We start from the raw sequence: 20,653 nt of genomic DNA, 5'->3' as shown, positions 1-20,653 counted from the left end.
TGTGGGAGTTGCTCTCTCCCAGGTCACTCCTCAGTTTAACATGACCATACTGTCCTGCACTGTTTGTGACTGGGTCCCAAAACTGTCCTGGGCCAGTGATTCTAAGGGCAACTGGGGTTTCAAAGTGAAAAACAGTGCACACTGCACACCTTACAGCCAGCTCCATAAAAGCAGAGAGTGGCAAGAGGAAGAATGGAGACCATTTGSCTGGCCTGATGTAAGGTGCCATCAATACAGCATGTAGATTATCATCTACCTTATGATTCCCCAAAAGGGAACCCATGAGCCGCATATATTCAGATCTGCTGAGGCATTCAGACCTGCTTCGTACAAAAGGAAGTGCTAAGTGACTTTTCTTGTACAAGTTTAAATAAATATTTGACTTACTTTTGAATGAATGAAACTTAAAACACCACAAAGCTGCATATGCCAGTCCTGTTAGTAAGTCTGGCAACATTTCATAAAAATTAAAGATGTGATTTGTTCTGGTCCCAATCTTTATAAGCTGTAGCAACACACTCCAGAGTCTACCTGTTTCTTTATGTAATAAGGTGCAGTCACTACACTAAATATCTGATTATAACTCATGTTTTCATTTCAGCTATGGTAATCTGGCTGCATATTGGTATCATATAGATCTAAATTTTGTTTATTTTAAGATTCTGCAGAATAATTAGAGATGGTAATAATTTAGAAAAAAAAAATAATGTTCTGTTGAACAGTCAAGGAGGAAAAACATCAACCATTTAGAGCTTTAGCTGTGTATGTTGAGACTAATAAAACCAGCACAGTTTGTTGGAAATGTATTCTTGCACATCAGTATCTACATAAACAAACTGGATGCTGATATCTGATAATGTAAATTATTTTTCAGAGCCTAACAAAGAGGCCCAAGAGAGGCTGTCCATTAAACTGTGTTTTCAACTGCCATTTTTGCTTTGCCTAGTATTACATCACAGTTTTCTGTAGGATACAGATTAATTCACAAAAAAATGGAATGACTGACTTTTGTGTTAAATACAGCACTTGCACTTTTTATTTTGGGGTTGATGAAACATCTTTATGAACAGACCCCTCTATTCATAGAAGTGAATGTGAAAAAACACTGGAGTCAACCAGGAGCTTGCAATTTGCTTTAAATAAGTATGAAGTGCAGCAGTGTCTCTGAAAGGCAGTAGGTTGCGAACMCTAAACTATGAAATTGCTCCTTAGGTAGAAGGCAGGTGTCACTGTGATTCAGCCTTGACCAAGGGGATTATAGCTAGGGAGGCAAGCTAGCTCAGTCTGGCCAATCAGTCCTTGTCCTCTTCCTGCAGCTGCCAGCAAGAGAATAAATTAATGCTATTTCTTATAACGGTTTTGTCCTGAGCTATGCAAATACTACAGTTTACAAAGATGCACCTTGTTATTCTGAATACATCAAAGCATCTGACTCTCATTTCTCTTTTACACACTCAGATATTTCTTGCATGTTGGAGGCAGGAAGAATACTCTGTTTGTGAAGAGCTTTCCTTGTAGTTTCTGTTTTGAATTACAATGATTTTATGCTTTGAGATATTAGCTAGGTACAGAAGTAAGGTTTGTTGGTCTGCAATTTTCCCTAGTGTCCCTTTAAAAGGTAAGTAAAATGACTTACTACTCTCCAGGCCTCCAGCATATAACCAATTCTGAACAGAGCTGCCTTATTTTCTCAGTAGCCCTGCTGAAAGATCGACCAAGCCCCTGGGTTTGGTATCTTGCTATTCTTTCATTTGTTATCCTGTTCCARTATCCCAACTCGTATGATCTCTGGCAATATTTACTATTTGGAAAGAAAGAATTCAGATATCCCCTCAAATAATAGCTAATGCAAAGAAAGTACTTACAAAAAACTTGTTTGCCTCACTTTCTGGTAAGTCAGAAGACCCATTAATTCCTTTGAGAGCTTCATGCTTTTGCCTTTTTAATAGTTTATATGACTACTMTCCCATCTCCTTTAGCCTCTTTAGTTCTCATCCTCTGTGCAAACTTTCCTAACCATTTCTGCTTACAGTTTGCCAGTTTGACTTTTTTTTCAGATGAACTCCATCTTCTGAAATACACCTTGACTAGAATCAGCTAAAAATCAAACTTTGACCATGTAAGAGTTTTCCTTACCTTCTTGTTCCCTTTTTAGTTCAAGTGGATATATGATCTGTATCTTAAAGTAGTTGTCCCAGGTGCCTCACTTCTGCTTGTTGGGCACCGTATATAAAACTTCATTTTTTCCTTYGTCTGTATTCTGACAGCAATCCAGAATTCCCAGTCTTCAGGCAATTTTGGCAAAAAAAAAAATAATCATTCTAAATAAGAAAAAACAAACATAAAACCCACAATATTTTGTTGTATTTCAGAATGTTTTAATATCAATTTTGTCTGTAAGATGTTAATGACAATAAGAAATCAGAGTATTTTTATTACACTACCATGCAACACAGCATAGCCTCAGAAAACTTAAGTTTTGTATTCTGAAACACGCAATATTATAATTGCTTCAATGGCAAAACTAAATATATCCATTAGTAAGCAGAATACCGTATCAAAATTATGGCTGAAWAATTATCATAATCTGGTAACTCTTCGGTGAAAAGAATGGTGCGTCAGATATGTTTTAACATGTTTCAGTGCTGGGGTTAAGTAAGAATCCTTTCCCCAGTGAGGCTGATTTAAAATAGACAAGAGCYGCGGTTACTTGACAGCTCAACAACAGTCTCCTACGCCGGTCAGCGCTTGCCTGCTTACTGTGTGCTACTTCGTGCGTAAGTGGGGGGACGAGCTGTCTCAGGACCTTGTCAAGACCAAATGATTTAGGTGTCTAGAAAGTACTTCTTCAAACGTCAACTTACCAGTCGGTCACCAGACTGCTGTTGCGAATCATCCCGTCGCGTGGGATCAAACCCCAGCAGGGCTGTTTCACCGAGAAACGTCTACACTTCCCGCAGGAGCGCGTGCGGGGAGCGCGAGCGAGCGAGCGGTGGGCTGAGCGCGATGGCACCGTGCGCCGCATCGGCTCCCTGCGTGGGCCCGCTCAAGCGCGCCCCAGCGTTGAGGGTGGGCTGAGTCACTTCCCAGCAGAGCCAGCGGCCCAGCACTGCCGTGGGTGGCACACGCAGACAACCGGCCTCAGAGACTACTGCAGAGAAACTACTGGCTGTAGCTGTAGCTCTTCTCTATGTGGATAAATCCTCTGACTCAGTCCAGAGAAATAGGAAATGGCTCCTTCAAACCTGTGCAGAAAGAGACTTCCATTGTATCATAYCCATTTTTATTAGGAAAGAATTACTGAAAGAGAATAAATGTTAAGTGATGAAACACTGTTCTATATTAAAAAAAGGAGCAAATTTGGCACATAAGTGAGGATAATGTTGCTCTTAAACCGCTTGTTTATTCCCCCTTTTGGCATAACACAAACCATGGGAAATGCCATCACATTAAATAAGCAGAAATCCTAAGCGCAGGACCAACCAACAACCGGAAATTATAGAAAAACCCTGACTTTCTCTTTTTCCTGCACTGCAGCACAACAGTGATACTCCAAAACAACAAGAAGTTTGGCAGTGCAAATTTGCCTTTGTAGAGGCAAATCTTGCCTGGAGGTTTTATTCTGGCTGAAYCTCTAATGGATAGATTGTGCTTTCTGCAGCCTGCGGGAAGCGAGCTCCACCGAGCCGACTGGCACTTCAATGACTAGCGTGACTTTGGCATGGCTTATTACTCCTATAGTGCACACAGTCAATGGATCTCACTTTTCATTTCTCATGCCTCTCCTGTTTGGCTTGCGAGTTTTTCAAGACTAATGACTGCAAGATAGGACTTTATTTTTGCAGTCAGCATAGTATCTTGTTATTGCAGACATCTGTCTCCTACCACTTTATGAAGCATAGCTACAATCACATTAATTCATTCCTATTATATTCAGCTCACACAGTGTTAAGATTCTACTGAAAAGCTGCCAGACTTAATATTTAAGTTTCCACTGTGAACATCATACAATATAGTATTCAAAACTCCCCTCCCACTCTTGCATTTTCTTTTATTCTCAGTTCAAGCAGAGGAATCCATAAACTTCTCCCCAACGTTTGTCCGTACTGGGTTCCCCGAGTCTTGTCTGAAAGCTCTTCTGGACCAACATTGTTTTCATTGCTAGGAGAGGCACAAGTGGAGCACTTCTGGACTGKCAGGTTACACGGAGGGGAGTCCTGCTCTCCACATATCCGTACTGGGGACCTCTCTGGAGTACATCACAACTGTTTTAGTTTTCATGCCAGGGGTTTGGTGCTTTAGGAAGAGACTGGTAGATGCACTGGTCTTGCCTGAATGCTGGATCAGGACTTCATCACTACAAATGCTATCCAGTCTTCAGATCATTTGATACTGGAAGAGTACTTAGGTTTCTTTGGACAGCTGCAAAAATGAGACTATAGAAAGGCTATAGGTGGTTTTCATTGTGAATAATACATCAAAGGCTGTCTGACAATCTAAAGGGATATTTCTCTCATTTTGTTTGGGAGATGAGAAGCTTTGATATCATAAACAAAGGATTTTCTTTCTTCTTCTTCTTCAACAATGAATACTGTATCATGTAATTTTATAGCCTTGAGATACCATTAGAGCTCTCTACTGGAATGCTGCATTATGCTACCATGAACTAATAATAATAACATGTCACAATTGCAGTGAATTATGTGTCTTTTTCTTTACTGGCTATAAAGACAAAATGACTGGCCTCTCATCTGTCCATCAGTGTACAAGAAGTTCACAGAGGCCAGTTGTTCCCCCCTCCCTTTGCTGCATGCTTTATTCTAAGTCACGGAGGATACAGTCACATTAGCTACGTAGCCATGAATCACAAGCTTAAAATAAATACTGAAACAAAAATATAGCTTATTTATTTTCCTAGATATAATTTTCAACACAGTGTAGCTCTGACAAAATAATCCATCTTGATCTGTGGAACTCAGTTATGGGAAGGATTCATAAAATGTAAATGGTGAGAAAGTACTGTTTGGAAGTTTGTGGTCTATTTATACACAAGATCAAGTTTAATAATAAAAATCTCTTTTGGCTTTATAAACTATGAATTCCTCATAAATATTACTAAAGGTCTGTGAACACAGCCTTGAAACATCTCTCTCATTTGTGCAGCTTAGAAACTCACAGAAAAGTTATTTTATCTGACTTTCCTTGGATTTTCAAATAAATTGCTGAGAATCCTTGGAAATAAAGACATCAGAATTTCATTTCCATTACTCAGACAGCATCGTAATTTATCTGTCTCAGCAAAACATCTAATATTGCCAGCAGATCCCCAAAAGGTAGTTTTTCTCATCTGTTTTGTATAGGTTTTAAATGCCTCCGTCCAGTGCAAGACCAGATTCAGAAAATACCCAGGAGGATGATGGCTAAGCGCAAGCTAGGAGAAAGATAAAGCAACAATTCATAGTCACAAAAGTTATGCTTTAACAAGCTCAAGAGCCAGCAGAATCTGAAAATTCTCCTTTATAATATTTCTGTGATTCTTGTCAATGTTTCCATTTGCAGAACAATCATTCAACTTTCCCTTCTTGAACTGGCACATTGAAAGACTGAACCTGTTTCTCAGGCCCTGCAAATACTTTTATTTATTTGCTACAGAAACCTGAACCCCTGCAGGCAATCAGGGGAAAGTTCTCTGCATAAGAAAAAGAGGACTGTTACTTGACTGACTTGTAAATGCATACTGTCTTTTACTGGCTCTGGATTTTTTAAAGCAACCTGTCCCAGCAGCAGGGCACCTTGAACCTAATTTGCTGAGTTTCTGTTTCTGCCCCCACTCTTTGACACTGTTTTCCCAGTTTTCTATGGTGGATATCCTATCTCACTACAGCATACATCAGCCATAACATGTTCCCTCTTTCTGGTGTTTTCCTTCAAAAGAAATAGTGCTTAAGTGGGCATTCAATAATTACTGATCTATTTTTCTCCTTTTTTAATTGTTTTCAAAATACATGCACTAAACTGGTTGCACTTCTTTGAAGTGCAAATACTTCATTCACCTCTCTTGTAACAAACAAAATGGAGGAGATAGTTGTATTTAAATTTGGAAAACTATAATGGGATCTCTGTCAGTCACATCTAAGCTGTCACAATTTATATTTTTTGCATAAACTTCTGATTCCCTTTTCTGAAAGGAATACACTAGAACTGGAAAAGGTTCAGGGAAGGGTAACAGGAAGATACAGAAAAAAATATGTATTAGGAAAATTGGATAAAATTAAGGATCTTCAGATGAAGATCTGGAAAAAAAGACAACTTAGATTTGATAGCAGTCCACAAATTCATGACTGACCTGGAGAGAGTTGACAGTGATTCATCATCTCTTCCAACACAAATATTAAAGGTCAAAAAACAAAATTAGCAGGAAACAAGTTCCAAATGAACCAAAGGAGATGATTCTTCATGTAGGAGGTAGTCAATGTGAATGATGTTGCAAATTCAACAAGTTTAATTTATGTGGGTTATAGACATTAAAAAAAATGTTCAGAAGAGAGATCCGCTAAAGTTACTAAATGGACAAAACAAATCAGACTCAGGAAATCAACTAAACTGAAAGTGGTAAGCTAGGAGAGTACTCAGAAAAAATATTACAGCTGCTTGCCTGATCTTGCCTTAAACATTTTGATACATCTTAGGTCTTATCCAGCATGACTATTCTGATATTCCTACTTGTGAGCTGAATGACTGCGTCCAGATTCAGTAATAAGAGTCCAAAACCAGACGAAACCATTGATCTGCAGATTGACATAGTCTTTCTGCAGATTAACGAACCAACCTAGCAACCTTTATCTGATTTTGTAAAAATCTGGGCTGATTTATCGCTTTTATATAATGTCTGCAGAGCTTGCTGTTCAAGGGCTCGCCCAAAATTCAGTCATAATAAGATAAAGCACTGGGGTCAAAACTTTCACATGAAAGTGTCTATGAGCTTAGCTTCCAGGCCAGCTCTTGCAGTAGGTTGGTTCTTATTGGAATGAGTCGTCTCTGCCTTCTACCAGGCTCTTGTTTGCAGCTCCACTGTAACACAAGTGATTGCACATACCTGTCTTCATGCACGATGGTTAGCAAAAGGAAGGACTGGAGTAGCCAGCATCCCTAAGAAGGTAAGCATGTCCCTTAGAAGGTAAACATGCTTCCATTCTCTTGACAAGCTAACCTGTCAGAGTTAAACTCAACCATGTCTTTGAGTCACTCAGCTGTGGTACTAGCTCCTCATTGCCAGGCTGCCAAAGACATTCAGACTCTCGCAGCTTTCCTCGCAGCATTCTATCGCTTATGGGATTAATGTAAATCATTTTAAGCTGTGGAAATTCCTGCCACACACACTGACTGTTGTTCAAATTAACAGCTTTAGATTATCTATTTTTCTCACATTTTCACTACACAACCCTCACATTAATGCACTCCAACATGCAAAATCCCTTACTTTGGAAGAAGAAAAGTAATAGCATATCTTCTTGCTACCAGAATGACAAAACATRCTTCTAATTTGCATCTTGACAGAGTAAGTCAGTTTTTCTTCAGGCTTATCTTCGAGGTCTGCATCTAAATAAAGAAATTTTGCTTACAGTTACTACATTAGAATTTTTTCCTTCTTATTTACATAACGCTTAAATTTTTTTTTCTTATCTGTGAAGTTTTGTTCTATAGTTTGATAGTCCAGCATTCAGGGACCCTCTCAGACCCTCAAGTTAATGAGTGGGAGATTCTGCTTAAATCTTCACTCAGTGGATCATACATGAGACATTTTAGACATTTAGGGCTATTAAGAAAAACAAAACAAAAAAACCCTTTAAAATCAGGACACATGCCAGATTCAATCTAACTCACACAGCCCAAAATCTTAACAGCACTTCTCTGATCTCAAGGAGATGCCTATAAGATGCAGTACAGCATTAGGCCAAGATACATGAACACACCATCCTAAGTACACCCAGCAATAAATTCATGTTAGCGTGTTCTGCTGAGGTCAACAAATCCTTTTTCAGAAAACYTCATTTGCCTAGGAAGGGAGCCTCTCTCATTTTGCTATACCAAGATAGTTTGCCCATGTATACATTAGCTCTCTTGATATGAGGCACCACTCTGCCACAAACAAATCCCAGTAGCACCTCAGTGTCGCTGTGCATTGCAAAAACAGCCCCCAACCTAACAGGGATCCAGATTCTTCTGTGCACACCCTTTGAGCAGCTCAGTTTTCTTGGAGCACACCAAAAGAATTAAAAATCTAACCATTTAAGTTATGAACAAAGCAGTTATATGGTTATCTTGTCATTTTTGGAATATAATTATCTACTTTTGTTTGTTTGTTTTTTTCATTCACATAGAAGAAGTCTCTAAAAATTGCGACTTTTGTTTCTCTAACAAAACCCCAGGAGTCTCATGCCATCTGAGACATAAAAGAGTTAAATATCAGAAAAAAATAGCAATTAGATTCCAATTAAGACTGCAATTTCCACCCTCATGACAAACCTGAGACTTTCTGTATACTCTCACGCGTGACACAAATGGAACGGAAAGCAAGCTTCCTCAAATAGACGATGACTGTAAGGAAGACGAACTGGGAGTGTCTGGGTAACTGTTATGAAAGTGAAGAAAGCATTAGGACAAAGTCACATATTACAGCTCAAAATTAACCAAAAATAAATCGAGTCCGTGACATAACAAATTATCAGCAAGATAGATGGCCAAGAGGAAAACCATAATTGTTTCCTTCAGGGCTGGATTTCTGGAAGTAAACATTTCATCTAGACCTGACTTTATAATAGAAAATAGAATTCAATAGCATGGAGGAAATGGTGGAAAAAAAATCATACAATGGCAATGCATTCTTTAAAATCCTAGCCATATTAGGGCCGGGGCCAAATGATGACAGTTGTTGTTCTTTAAATCAGCACTGAAAGCAGACTTGCAGGAAGTTTTGTCTGTCAGAAAGGCAACAGTCTGGCTGTTGGGAGACCTCGTTCTAATCCTAGCCTCTCCCCAGCTCTCCTGTTTACTTGTGTCCCTTGAAGCACAGATGGTCTCTCCTTGTTTATATGGCGCTATCAAAATGTCTTTGTCTGAGAGGGAAATACGATCAAGGTATTTATCACATCTTAACCACAGGAGAGATGACAAAATACTTTTCAAATACACACACACACTTTCATCACAAGAAGTCAACATGGGGATATAATAAGCAGATCTGTTCTGTAGTGGTGGTCTAGATCGTGATTATCAATGAATACAGCACAGTTGTTAGCTTTAAATGCACTGTTACCATTTAATGAATTCTATAATTTCACCAAAATCTTGCCATTTGTCTTCTCATCAAATTTCCCAGAAGGTCTCTGCTTAAGTTCCCCATGCTTGCACAGTTGACACTTGACCAAATTAAGTAAAAATCTGTCTAAACAAAGAAGTTTCATTGGTATAAATGAGTTGATTGTCCTGGGAAAGTCTCCAGTCCAAGSAATTTTGAGCATGGCTAATTATACAGATGAAACTGCCCAAATAATTAGTTAGATCCCTGTMTAATTTGGATAACTTTCTAGACCTTCCCATGTAGAAACAAGTTCATCTATGAAAGTTGAGATGTAAATACATTTTCTTGGGAATAGACTTGGAAGTAGATGGATCCATAACACACTGATCCCAGGTGGAACTGAGCTAAAAAAAAAAAAAAAAACTTGCGTCAAAATTCAAAGGTGTGGCATTTCTCCGTTCTTTCCATTGCAAGTTCCAATTCTAATCAAATCCATCTAGCTTTTCTGAACAATCATATAGTTCAGAATAGTTACATATAGTTCAGAAAGTAATTAGTTACTTTACAGGAGGAGGAGTTTGGCCCCAGTATCAGTTAATTAAATGGGCTGAGCACTGTCTGATATCTGGGGACAAATTCTGCAAGCTGAAAAGAGCTCACAAGCAGCCACATGCCATAGCATAACCTAGCCTTATCCTCTGTGCTAGAGCTGGGTAAGGAACTGGGTACTTTAACTGTCGTCCAACTGGGCTGAAAAAAGAGGTGGATCAGCCCTTCATTTGTGTGACCTAAAATCCTCATGATGATGGTTAATTATAGAACCYATTGTATCTGCTTCATGCTAGTTTCATTCACCTCTAACTCCCCATGGTGTACAGGCATCACGTTTTTTAAAATGAAAAATAAATGACAAGCTAGTTCTTTGATTTTTCCTTAAGAAAAGATGTTTAAATGCATTTATGAAAAAAGAACATCACTAGCAGTGCTATTCACAGCTAAACATAACTTACTCCAAATACTGTATGATAGGAAGTTATTAGAAGGTTTCTTTAATTGAATTTGGCAAAAAAGCCTTGGCTGTTTGCACTGGAACAGCATGCAGAGGAAGACCTACAGCTCATCTCCCTAAAGTGTAACCAAGTACCAGTGTTTCCTGTCAGCAAGAAGGGTGCTGGACTAAAAATTGCACTAAAAGGAACCTTGAAAGATTGTCTCAGTAATAAATAACATTCAAAATAGTTGAAAATATGAGCTAGTGAAATATTAAARCAAAATAAAAACATTTAAACACAAGGGCACTTTAAGGGAAACAGGTTTTGTGCACTTCCCTAGGATTATCATAAATACCCCAAGGGTCCTCAGGTCCTTGATGAAGCAAGGGGAAATGCATAACTTTCTCACAAACATACATTCCTTTTCCACTGTGCAATGAAACACCCTTCCTGCCAAGTTGATTGCACTAGTAGTTGGAATTTTTCCTGCACTTTTAATTTGATCATAAACAGATATTACATTTGTCTTTCTCGTCTCTGAATGTTGTTTATTCTCAGTTGGCTGTAGGRAAGGTTTGCTAGTCCATCTGGATTTCTTCCCCTACTGCTCTCCAGGCTGATTAATAYACTCTGTTCTGTTTACTGGTACCACTACATGCCGCCAGAAACAGGCAGTCATGGTGGTTTATGTTAGTTGGTTTGAAATCAGAAAGGAAAAGAGCCAGYCAAAACTTTCTAAAGAGTTATAAAATTTCATCAAGAAGAGTCAACACTCCTGAGTGAACTCAGCAAGGACAATACAGTGGGAAAAGGCACTCATGGCATTAGCAATGCGTAGGAAATTAAGAGCTCAGCTCTTGTCTAGACCCTTCAGAGTAGGTGTTCAAAGCCCTCAGCAGRTCCCACAGCAATATTTGCAACTAAACATTCAAAAGACCTTTGCACCCAGCAATCTGAGCCATTGCAAAATCCTGGCCACCTGGGSCAAAGTGCTTCACACTAGCACGCAAGGGTCTTTACTAACAGGAAGCCTGTATGAATTCCTGCATATAGACAAAYGCACAAGCTAGGAATTGCTGCAAACACACAAACTATGATGATTCCGAGCTTTATTTTAAACTCGGTAATTGGAAGCAGAATGCAGAACGTGCAGCAGTGTGCTAGATGAAAAACCTGGTTCCTCACACCAGTGGCTGCAGCAGGGCCTATTTGTCTCTGTTTACTKCTGCAATAAAGCTGTCATGTGAAATGTTTTTCTTTGCTAAAGACTATGAGGAAATAACTGTACTCTTCTAAGCAATGAAAGCTGGGGAACTGGGCTGGTTACTCTCCTGATTTCCTAGAAGAAATTCCAAGGCAAACAAAGAGCTTTCTATCCACTATTAGATAGAGAGAATCTCCAATTTCCTAGGTAATTTTATACATCAGAAACTACTCCTGCTAGAAATTCTGACACAGCCTGGGCATGCTCAGGGACTGTCACACRGAGTACCACAGGCTAATTCATCCCAACAGTCTCTCAAGAGGYTGCCATGACACTTCCAGAGCATCCAGGTACATTGTGGTGCACATTACAGAAGCAATGCCAGACACCTTGTCTGGCCCACAGGTGCTTCACAGCATGAAAAGCCCTCATTTTCCTCCACTCTGACTTGTCTGCATTGCRTAAAGCTCATACACAATACTACTTGCTTTTTAGCATAAATGTGTTAGTCCTTACTGCCATTTTTCAACCTCTATTGTTTGTACAGTGCCAGTATGTTGCAACAAGCTGAGACCCTGCAGTTTGGGTGAGAGAGAGAGGAGGCTTCAGGAAGGGAACTCAAGCCAGAGTGAAGGATCGCCAAAACTCAACCCTGTCATGCTCTCTGCAAGACCAACTATCTTATCTCGGCCCTAGATGTACTAGATCTATTAGTCTAGTACAACAGTACAGCATTTATTAATTCCACTATAGCCACTGTTTTCACAGGAACCTGCAAAATCATACACTGCCTTATCTACAACTTGCTAACTGCCATCTAGTATGCTGTTCTGTAGGTAGGACATAACCAAATGTGCCAGGGTCATAAAAGGACGTTCCCACCCATTGGCCACTGGCAATGCCGTAGGGATACTGCATCACTTCTTGAGCTAGGCTCTACAAGACCATCATCATCAGTCAGGAGCACACGCACTCATGCCATGCCAGAGTCCTCCCCAGTCAGGCAGATTTACACWCTCATTGCATAGCACAAGGGCAAAGTACAAGATGCCAGATGAGGACACTGTGGTCTGTTAAGGCACAATCTGGTACTAGTCTGCTCTCAAGTCAGTCCAACATGCGACTTTATCACAAACTCCTTGTATGTTGTGTTTTGCAAAAAGCAGGAAAATAAAAAGGTCTAGTCCCAGACACACATTATACACTGCTTGCTGTTACACTTTGCCGCAGAAAATTTAAACACAGATATTAGATATATGCTCTAGCAGCTTGTGAAAGTGAGCAACAGGCAAGAAKGGGCTTTTATAATTTAAAACATGTTTGAGGCCTCTGATTACTCAGAAACACTTTCCATTAATGCTATCTTCAAGCTTTGTCCATGTGAACTGGCTCAGTAACCCTATGTGAACTGTGGTTCTTGTCCCTCCTGCTCTCCTTTTCCATGACAGTCCTTACATCTTGGTTTGACTACATCTCCAAGGCACCAATACATCTAGAAAGACTCTTGGTTTGAGGCTGTACACAAGTTCTCATGCTCCCACATGCATCACCTGCTCTGGGTGTTCCTCAGCACTCCCAGGCTGTGCCAGCTCTGAGGGAAAGGGACCTGCTCCCAGTCAGGTGCATGTACTGCTTAYGGATATCAGTAAGAGCAGTTTCACAGTACTGTGGGAAAACCCCACTCTACATGGATGTCATCTTACATCTCTGTCAAATAGTCGCTAAACACTGTTTTACTGAAGGTAGTCTGATTTTTCACCTCTCAAGATACAGCCTGATTTCTTCCTAACAAAGCACAAATGCTAAGCTCCATGCTGTAGGTTCTTCTTACTCAGAGCAATCTCAGACTCACTCTAATTTATATTAAGTTGATTATTGCTAAGTGGAGCCTTTAGGTAGCTGGACATTGTCAGCTTGGAGGTGCTCAGTCTAATATTTTCTTACCTGCATGTGTGTTCCCTGGATCAGACCTAAAAATGCAGACCATGCAGAACAGATCCACAGGTTTCCTGTGGATTTTTGCCAGAACAGCCAGGCTAGCTGAAGTGCATATCTTTCTTCACAGACACAGAGCAACTTGTGTTAGAGCATACCAAAGTATTTTAAAAAACTCAAGTATTTAGGAGACAGCCAAGAATCACCTCCCGGTTTTCAATCACATGATGTAGAAGTAAGCCCCTTCCACTGCAGAAGAGTAAAGTTGCCCTTAGGACCAGCTATATCTRAAGTACAACAAGATTAAACTGACACTGCTTAATTTTGAGTGCACTAACAAGCCAGGAGAGAAGTATTCTGCTTGGGTTAAACAGCAAAGGGTGGATCAACAAACTGGGTAAAAAGGGCAGCAGGGAGAAGGCAAACCTCAGAAATCAGAGCAGAAGGAAATCACGCACAGAATTTTCAGCACTTCAGCTACTTTATCTTCTTCCCAGGAGGGACAATCCCCTAGCTTCAGGTGCTAAGTTCGGAGTGGATTTGCTCGTAGTTTCTCACTTTATCAGTGTGGGAGAAATATACAGTTCAAAACAAGTCTCATCTAGGAGTAACATCAAGGCACTGCTCTAACCTTATGAGTCACGTTGACAGGCCTCAAATTAGGAAGGGAAACATGGGTCTTTGTGCTTTTCATCAAGATCATTTCATTTTCAGTGGGAAAGGGCTCTGTTACATGAAAATTTCCTATAGAAGCACTCTTAGTGCACAAGGCATAGAATAAACACACATTTCAGATTACTGGGCAAGCAAGCACAAAGATGCCAGGAAGAAGAAATAATATATTTTTTAAAAGCATCAAAATCAAATCATAAATCCTAGTTTCTTGAGCAGTCCTAGTGGAAGGAATGGCATTTATTTTCTGAACATTCTTACCAAGACAGCAACATTGCTTGGGAAAGGTTAAAACTGAAACAGGTTCAAACTCAAACACAGGAAGTTCCACCTGAATATGGAGAATATGTGAGAAAGCACTGGAACAGGTTGCCCAGAGAGACTGTGGAGTCTCCTTCTCTGGAGATATTCAAAGYCCACCTGGATGCAACCCTGTCTAACATGCTCTAGGCGACCTTGCTTGAGCAGAGAGGTTGGACTAGTTGATCTCCAGAGGTCCCTTCCAACCTCACCATTCTGTGGTTTCCATGGCTTTATGTAATCAGCAAAGGCACAAGTGGAGCTGCAGCTATAGTGGTAAAGGTGGCTTTGCTACAAGAATTTCTTTTGCTCAGATAAAATGGTGTCAAGATAATGAGTCTAACGTGCTCTTTTGCTTCTGAGAAGCAAATCCACAACAAGAAGGATTGCTAGTACAGACCCCGGCACAGATCCATCAACCAGTCTTTTTTTAACATGTACGCAGCTGTGGATGTAACAGATTTCCGTTTAGCTGCAAAGCACTTACAGTTCTTAAAACTCATTTCTTTCCTTGAAGGAAAATCCAATTAAGCTATAGACAAAAGTTCATGAACTCAAACTAACAGTGCAAATCTAAAAACAAAACCCTGTGAGCTTTGCTGAACTTCCAGATCTAAAGTTTATTGTCAGGTTTATAGGACTGCTGGGTGCAGCCATGACACTGACACAGACCAGGGCTAGGTATGTCTTAAGCATTAGCAATCATGATTGCAAACACCTCTAACCCCCTAGCTAAACACAAAGTGCTGTTAGAGGGAGCAGAATCATAGACAGCTAATCCAGCTAACTATGACAAACAGAGCTTTGCTTTAGTTTTGTAGTTTATGTCTATTCACAAGGCTACTTCCTTTTTCAGAGAATTAGATGCATATCAGTCAAGTCTCAGTGGAGAAAGAACACTGCCTTGGCCAGTTATTTGCTGGAATTTGACTCAGTGCTTTAAAAACAGGCTTTGAAGGGAGTCTGAGGCACACTGAAGGTGTTTCCTTTTATGCTGCCTAGAGACAAAAAGCTGTAAATGAATCCAGCCCAAACGTGTTGAATTTATATATAGGTAAATAGCAGACACAAAAACAACTCCTTTCAAAAAGTTGCAACAGGCTTAAGTATCAGTGCATTGCATTTTTTTATGCTCCTAAAATTTCTGAAAACACCATTTTATACTAAGARGCAGATTAAAAATGAAAGGTCAACWGCTAGATAGACTGTGCAGTGAAAATTTTCTTTCCCTCAGGCTTAGCGCTAGCATATCAACAACTACCACCAACTTTGAAGTTCTTTTCCACGTTTCTGATGGAAATAGGAAAAGATTAATGATTTCATAACTGCCATTCTCATGTAGCATGATCAATTATTTCAATAGGATTCTACGTCAGTCTTCTGCTTAGGTACATGCAAATTGATTTTATTTGAATATTTAAGTCAGGAAGCCAGATTATGCCCTGGCAGCCAATTCTTCTCACTGCTTAAGAGGGTGGATATGAAGAAAAATTTGTTCCAGTGAGCTTTAAAGCAAAYGTCTCTACCTATTCTTCTTAGGGCGAGCACTAGAAGGGGGAYGGTATGGCATATTATCTTTACCATTGCCTTCTAAGCAAACCGTTACACAATCCAAGTGGCAGCATATGCACTAGAAGGGGGACGGTATGGCATATTATCTTTACCATTGCCTTCTAAGCAAACCGTTACACAATCCAAGTGGCAGCATATGCAGGAATTCACTTGAGGTCCTATGCCAGATTCAGAGCTAGACACCCCTCTGCCCCTATAGGGTCTGCAACTGCCAGTTCTCACCCTTGGAAATACTCACCAGGGCCYTCCAAGGGTAAAACGGATACAAATCTGCACCAAAGACAACAGCGTTAGTGCAGCATATTACTGCTCAACCGTCAAGAAGGCAGCCCGTGTGAAAAAAACCTCACAAGCAGAAGCAGAAATAAACCACTTGGCACACAGTTAGACCTGAGCTGCCTACACTACTGAGAGCTAAACGGTGKGTGGGTCTGACCCTACAGCCACCTCAGGCTCTATAGTGCCCTGTTCTGGGTCAATTCCGTGTAGTTCTAGCAGAAAACTATCRGTGCCATGGAACAGGTGAGAGCCTCTCCCAAATCCAGGGGACTTCCATTTCTGGTGTGGTTGCAATGTCACCTCTTCCTTCTACAAATCCACTGCTTATGCCTTCACTGTCACAGCTCCTGAGTTACTGTATTTGCTGCTCTGTGTTTTCAAGTTCTGACGATGCCTCCTTCAGGAAAGAAAAATCTCCACAAATTTCTGTAAAAGCTCTTTATGCTTGAGAAAGTTTTTACTCCTTTGAATCAAGAATGCCCACAGATTGTAGTAAATATCAAAGATATATCCCTTTCTGTTATAAAGCTTTTCACTGATAATCTATAGCAACAAGCATACAAACAAACAAATTCTATATAGCAAGACAGAATAACCAAACTTACTTAAATAACATCAGTCTCTGCTTTTGTACTGGGAAGTACTCTATTCCAGAACAAACTTCCATCTTTGCTGYTCATTTTTGCGTGTCATGCGTTCTTTTGTGTGCGCCCTCTTCCTTGTCCCCTTTCTTACCTTGGTTTGGTCTCACACTGAATGAGATCAGTCTACTTTTAGACCATGACCATGACCCTGTAGACAGGTAAGTGCAAATTCAGCTGCCAGTCTTTTTTCCTTGCCAGATGCAATGCAACTGTTTCTAATGATAATTATTTCAGGCAATAATATATCTGGGCTATCACAAATTGAGGTTACTAACAGTCCTATTTTTTAAGACAGACTTTAACAAAAAAGTAAATAAAATGACATTTTTAATTCTCAAATTCGGAAAACTAAAAAAAAAAAAAAATCTTACTTTGGGAAAGCCCATTTGAACTTCAGTTTTTGACATGACTGCATCCTTTTTAAATTTTACTTTTAAGTCTGACATTACTAATATAACTATAAAACAGACATTACTRACTAACATAACTAACACAATATCCAGGTCAAAAGTTCAAAAAACTCTTAAGGAATTTTGATAGATCAAAACTACTGTGACGGAAGAGAAACAATTATGGAACAAATGTACACTGATGTGTATTGAGCAAGTAGTTCATGTTTATCAATTTTAAATAAATTAGGTAAAAATATCAACATTTTCTTTTAAGCAGTCCTTGTTCTTTCGTCACTCATAAGTAAACCACAAATGGTTCAAAATCCAAAAAGTTCGCATGAAGTGTTCAGTGCTCAGGCTCTTGAATGTTATGCCAACTCTTTGACCTCATTACAACTTTATCTGCCAATTCCACGAGAAAGGGCTTTCCAGTACTTCTGTATTACAAAAATCACATCCCAGATAGGGGGAATGAAGAGCTTTACTGTTTGTTGTAGGCTCCCCCTAAGCTGGACTCCCTGCTTGGTCCTGGGACAGGGCCACGTGCCACAGACACCCCAGCATACTTCCACACCACCACACTTAGCTCAGTGCTGATGGGTGGGACCAACTGCATGATGGCCCAGACTCCTAGGTATAGCAGAAAAGCTGAGCCTCACTTAGAGGCAGTTATAGCAGTGAAGAGGGGAAGTTAGTGTATTGCTTGGAAAAAAACAAAAGAACAGCATCAGGAAGTGTCTCATCTTCCAGAACCCTCAAACTCCTCACAGATGGATCTTGTTTTGAAATAATTTAAGTCAATCTCAGTTGATTTATTTTTGCTGCCACATTYTTCCTGCTTTTAGAAACCCAAAGAATTTCAAGACATTTTTAAGACCACCAATAATAAAATTACCCCTCTCTTTGAATCCTCACTATCTCAGTTGCTTGAAAGCACTCTTTGAGGTAGCAAAGTGATGATTTCTTTCTCCTGGAAACAGCAGTCCAGCTTCATCCTCCTGGCTTATTTTCAGCCCAACCATGCTATAACTGTAGTAAAAGCTTTCAAGAACAGTTAATTCCTTGTCTTAGCAAGCCTATTTTGCAAAACTATCAGCCCAAATTTAGCAAGTTCAGATAAAATTTAGTCCAAACAAAACCATGAAGCTGCTCCCCCTCAGAACTTTGGAGAATTCAAAACTGAGGTTTAAACTGTGGCTTTGGCTTGTTCTTAACAAATAGCATYGTGTAAGTGTCACATACGGCATACAAATCTGATTTGGGGGATTTCTCTGTACAGTGATACTGAAGTTTCTGAGATCCACCACTCACAGAGGCAGGAGACGGTTAACCTAAGTACGAGCTTCCAGTTAATGGAAGCAGGCAGGGCATTTGCCTTGCATTATTCCCTGTGCTGTTCTCCATCAGGATTTCTGCTGCTACTAGAATTTCTCAAGCAGATAATTTCCAGAGTTTAATTAAACAAGAGTCTGTCTATTCAAGTTKAACACAGGAGAAACTGTTTATCCAAAGAAGTCTGTCTAGGATGTTTTCAAGGATTGACAGACCTGCCAAAATAACAGCAACTCAGCATGTTTACAGACTTTTCCTCTTTCAATATTTATATTTTAGTAACGTGTGTTATTTTTGGCTTATAACAATTATTCGGAGAGAGAGGACTACCTCAGGAGTAGGGAGCAAGGATGGCTGTTTTATCCTCTCAGCAAAACAGTGTGTCCGGCATCATTTAAATCAGTTAAGCATTTGTTTTAGCTTTTAAGTGCAGAAATACTTTGAATGCATATATGCAGACTGAGAATTGAGCAGATTTTTCCGGTACTTCATTTATAACCTATTCCTTTAATTGTTYGCTTTTTGCAACAAAAACTACAAATAGAAGATTCTTTTACTCAACAGGAAGACAAAATGAATAGGGCACATGAAGATAAATGATACAGCAAATGAAGCTTGATCAATTTGTTGTGAACCAGGCATCCTTCTGTCCAAGTCATACAGATGTTTTTTGGTCTGTCCAACTCTCTATTTCACTCAGAGCAGAAAAGTAAGCAAATGCCACACTGAATACAGCAAGAGACACCTTTGCTTTAAAACAGTAGGAAGGTAATTTTCCAGGGCTGAAGTTGCACACTGAAGTACAATTCTCARATCATCAGCACCTCAAAACTAGTACCCCGAAATCCAGGTAGCATTTCATAAAGAGGTAGTTATCTATTATCCCAACRTTTGTGAGAAATCAGAACTTTTAAACAAGACTAAAAATGCCAATATGTTTCTGTTTTCCAGTATCTGTGAGAAAATACAAACAAGTCACAACTAGACAGGAAGGAAACTCTTCTAGAACTTTAAGGAATAAAATCTTTTCTTTTTAAGTTTTGTTTTCCTCTTTAAATTGGAATGAAATGTCATACTGGGGCATAGCAGAGATGCACAAAATGACAGAAGACTGCCATAAAACCTCAGTGACTGTTGCCTCATAAGCAGGTAAAACAACCTCCTCCTCCTCCACCACAGTTCTCTACTCCTTGTCACTGGGCAGGTAGAGCGTGAGCTGTGAACAGCCCTTGATCTGCCCTGCAACCTGCCATCAGTACCCTATTTCACAAGTGTGTGTACTTCATATATAACAAGAAATTAAAATTATTTTAGAGATAAAGGAACAAAAATAAAATCCTATTTTTCTTTTCTTCCCTCACCAACACACATTCTCACTCTTTCTGCACAAATGCACTCACCTTCCGTAAAAATTAACTGTAAATATTTAATATTCACAGAGAGCTAAAAATCTTTGCACAGGTTTGCTACCCATCGCTTAAATACCTTTATAATTTCACTATAAAAATTAAACCTGATAAATGTGCTATAACCAGATATAAAATATTTAGAGCTGTGCACTTCTCCAACAAATATCTTTAACAAGCTTTCACCACCAGATCTGCTCATTAAAAGCTAAGGTTCTCTGCATGACTTACAGTTTCTTTATAGTATTACTGAAAAAAAGGACAGCTGTAGACTTTCCATTACTCTTTGAGGAAGCAACAGTCAGTTAAAAATAGGCATGCAAAACCTTAACGGAAAATACTTTCAAGTTCCAATATGCTAGCAGGTTTGAAGACATCAGCACTTTCCTTTTTACATTCATGAAGATTTGCCTCCTTTGGGAGCCCAAAGTCAGTAACCCTGACAGTTTTCYTCCTGCTAAAAACCTCAGGATGAGGCACATCAGCAAAGGTACAAGCAAAACATTAACACGGAAGATCTCCAAATAATTAAAATCAATTTGTCCTTTCACATCTTGGAAGCCATGGTGCTCTCCAGATAAAAAGGGTAAGATCTTCATCATGCTGTGGGTGAAGCTCTCACCT

The sequence above is a fragment of the Rhea americana genome, unplaced genomic scaffold (assembly GCF_003343005.1).
Source record: "Rhea americana isolate MKP2758 unplaced genomic scaffold, rheAme1 scaffold_5, whole genome shotgun sequence".
In the NCBI taxonomy this organism is placed as follows: Eukaryota; Metazoa; Chordata; class Aves; order Rheiformes; family Rheidae; genus Rhea; species Rhea americana.
This window is presented reverse-complemented; position numbering follows the sequence as displayed.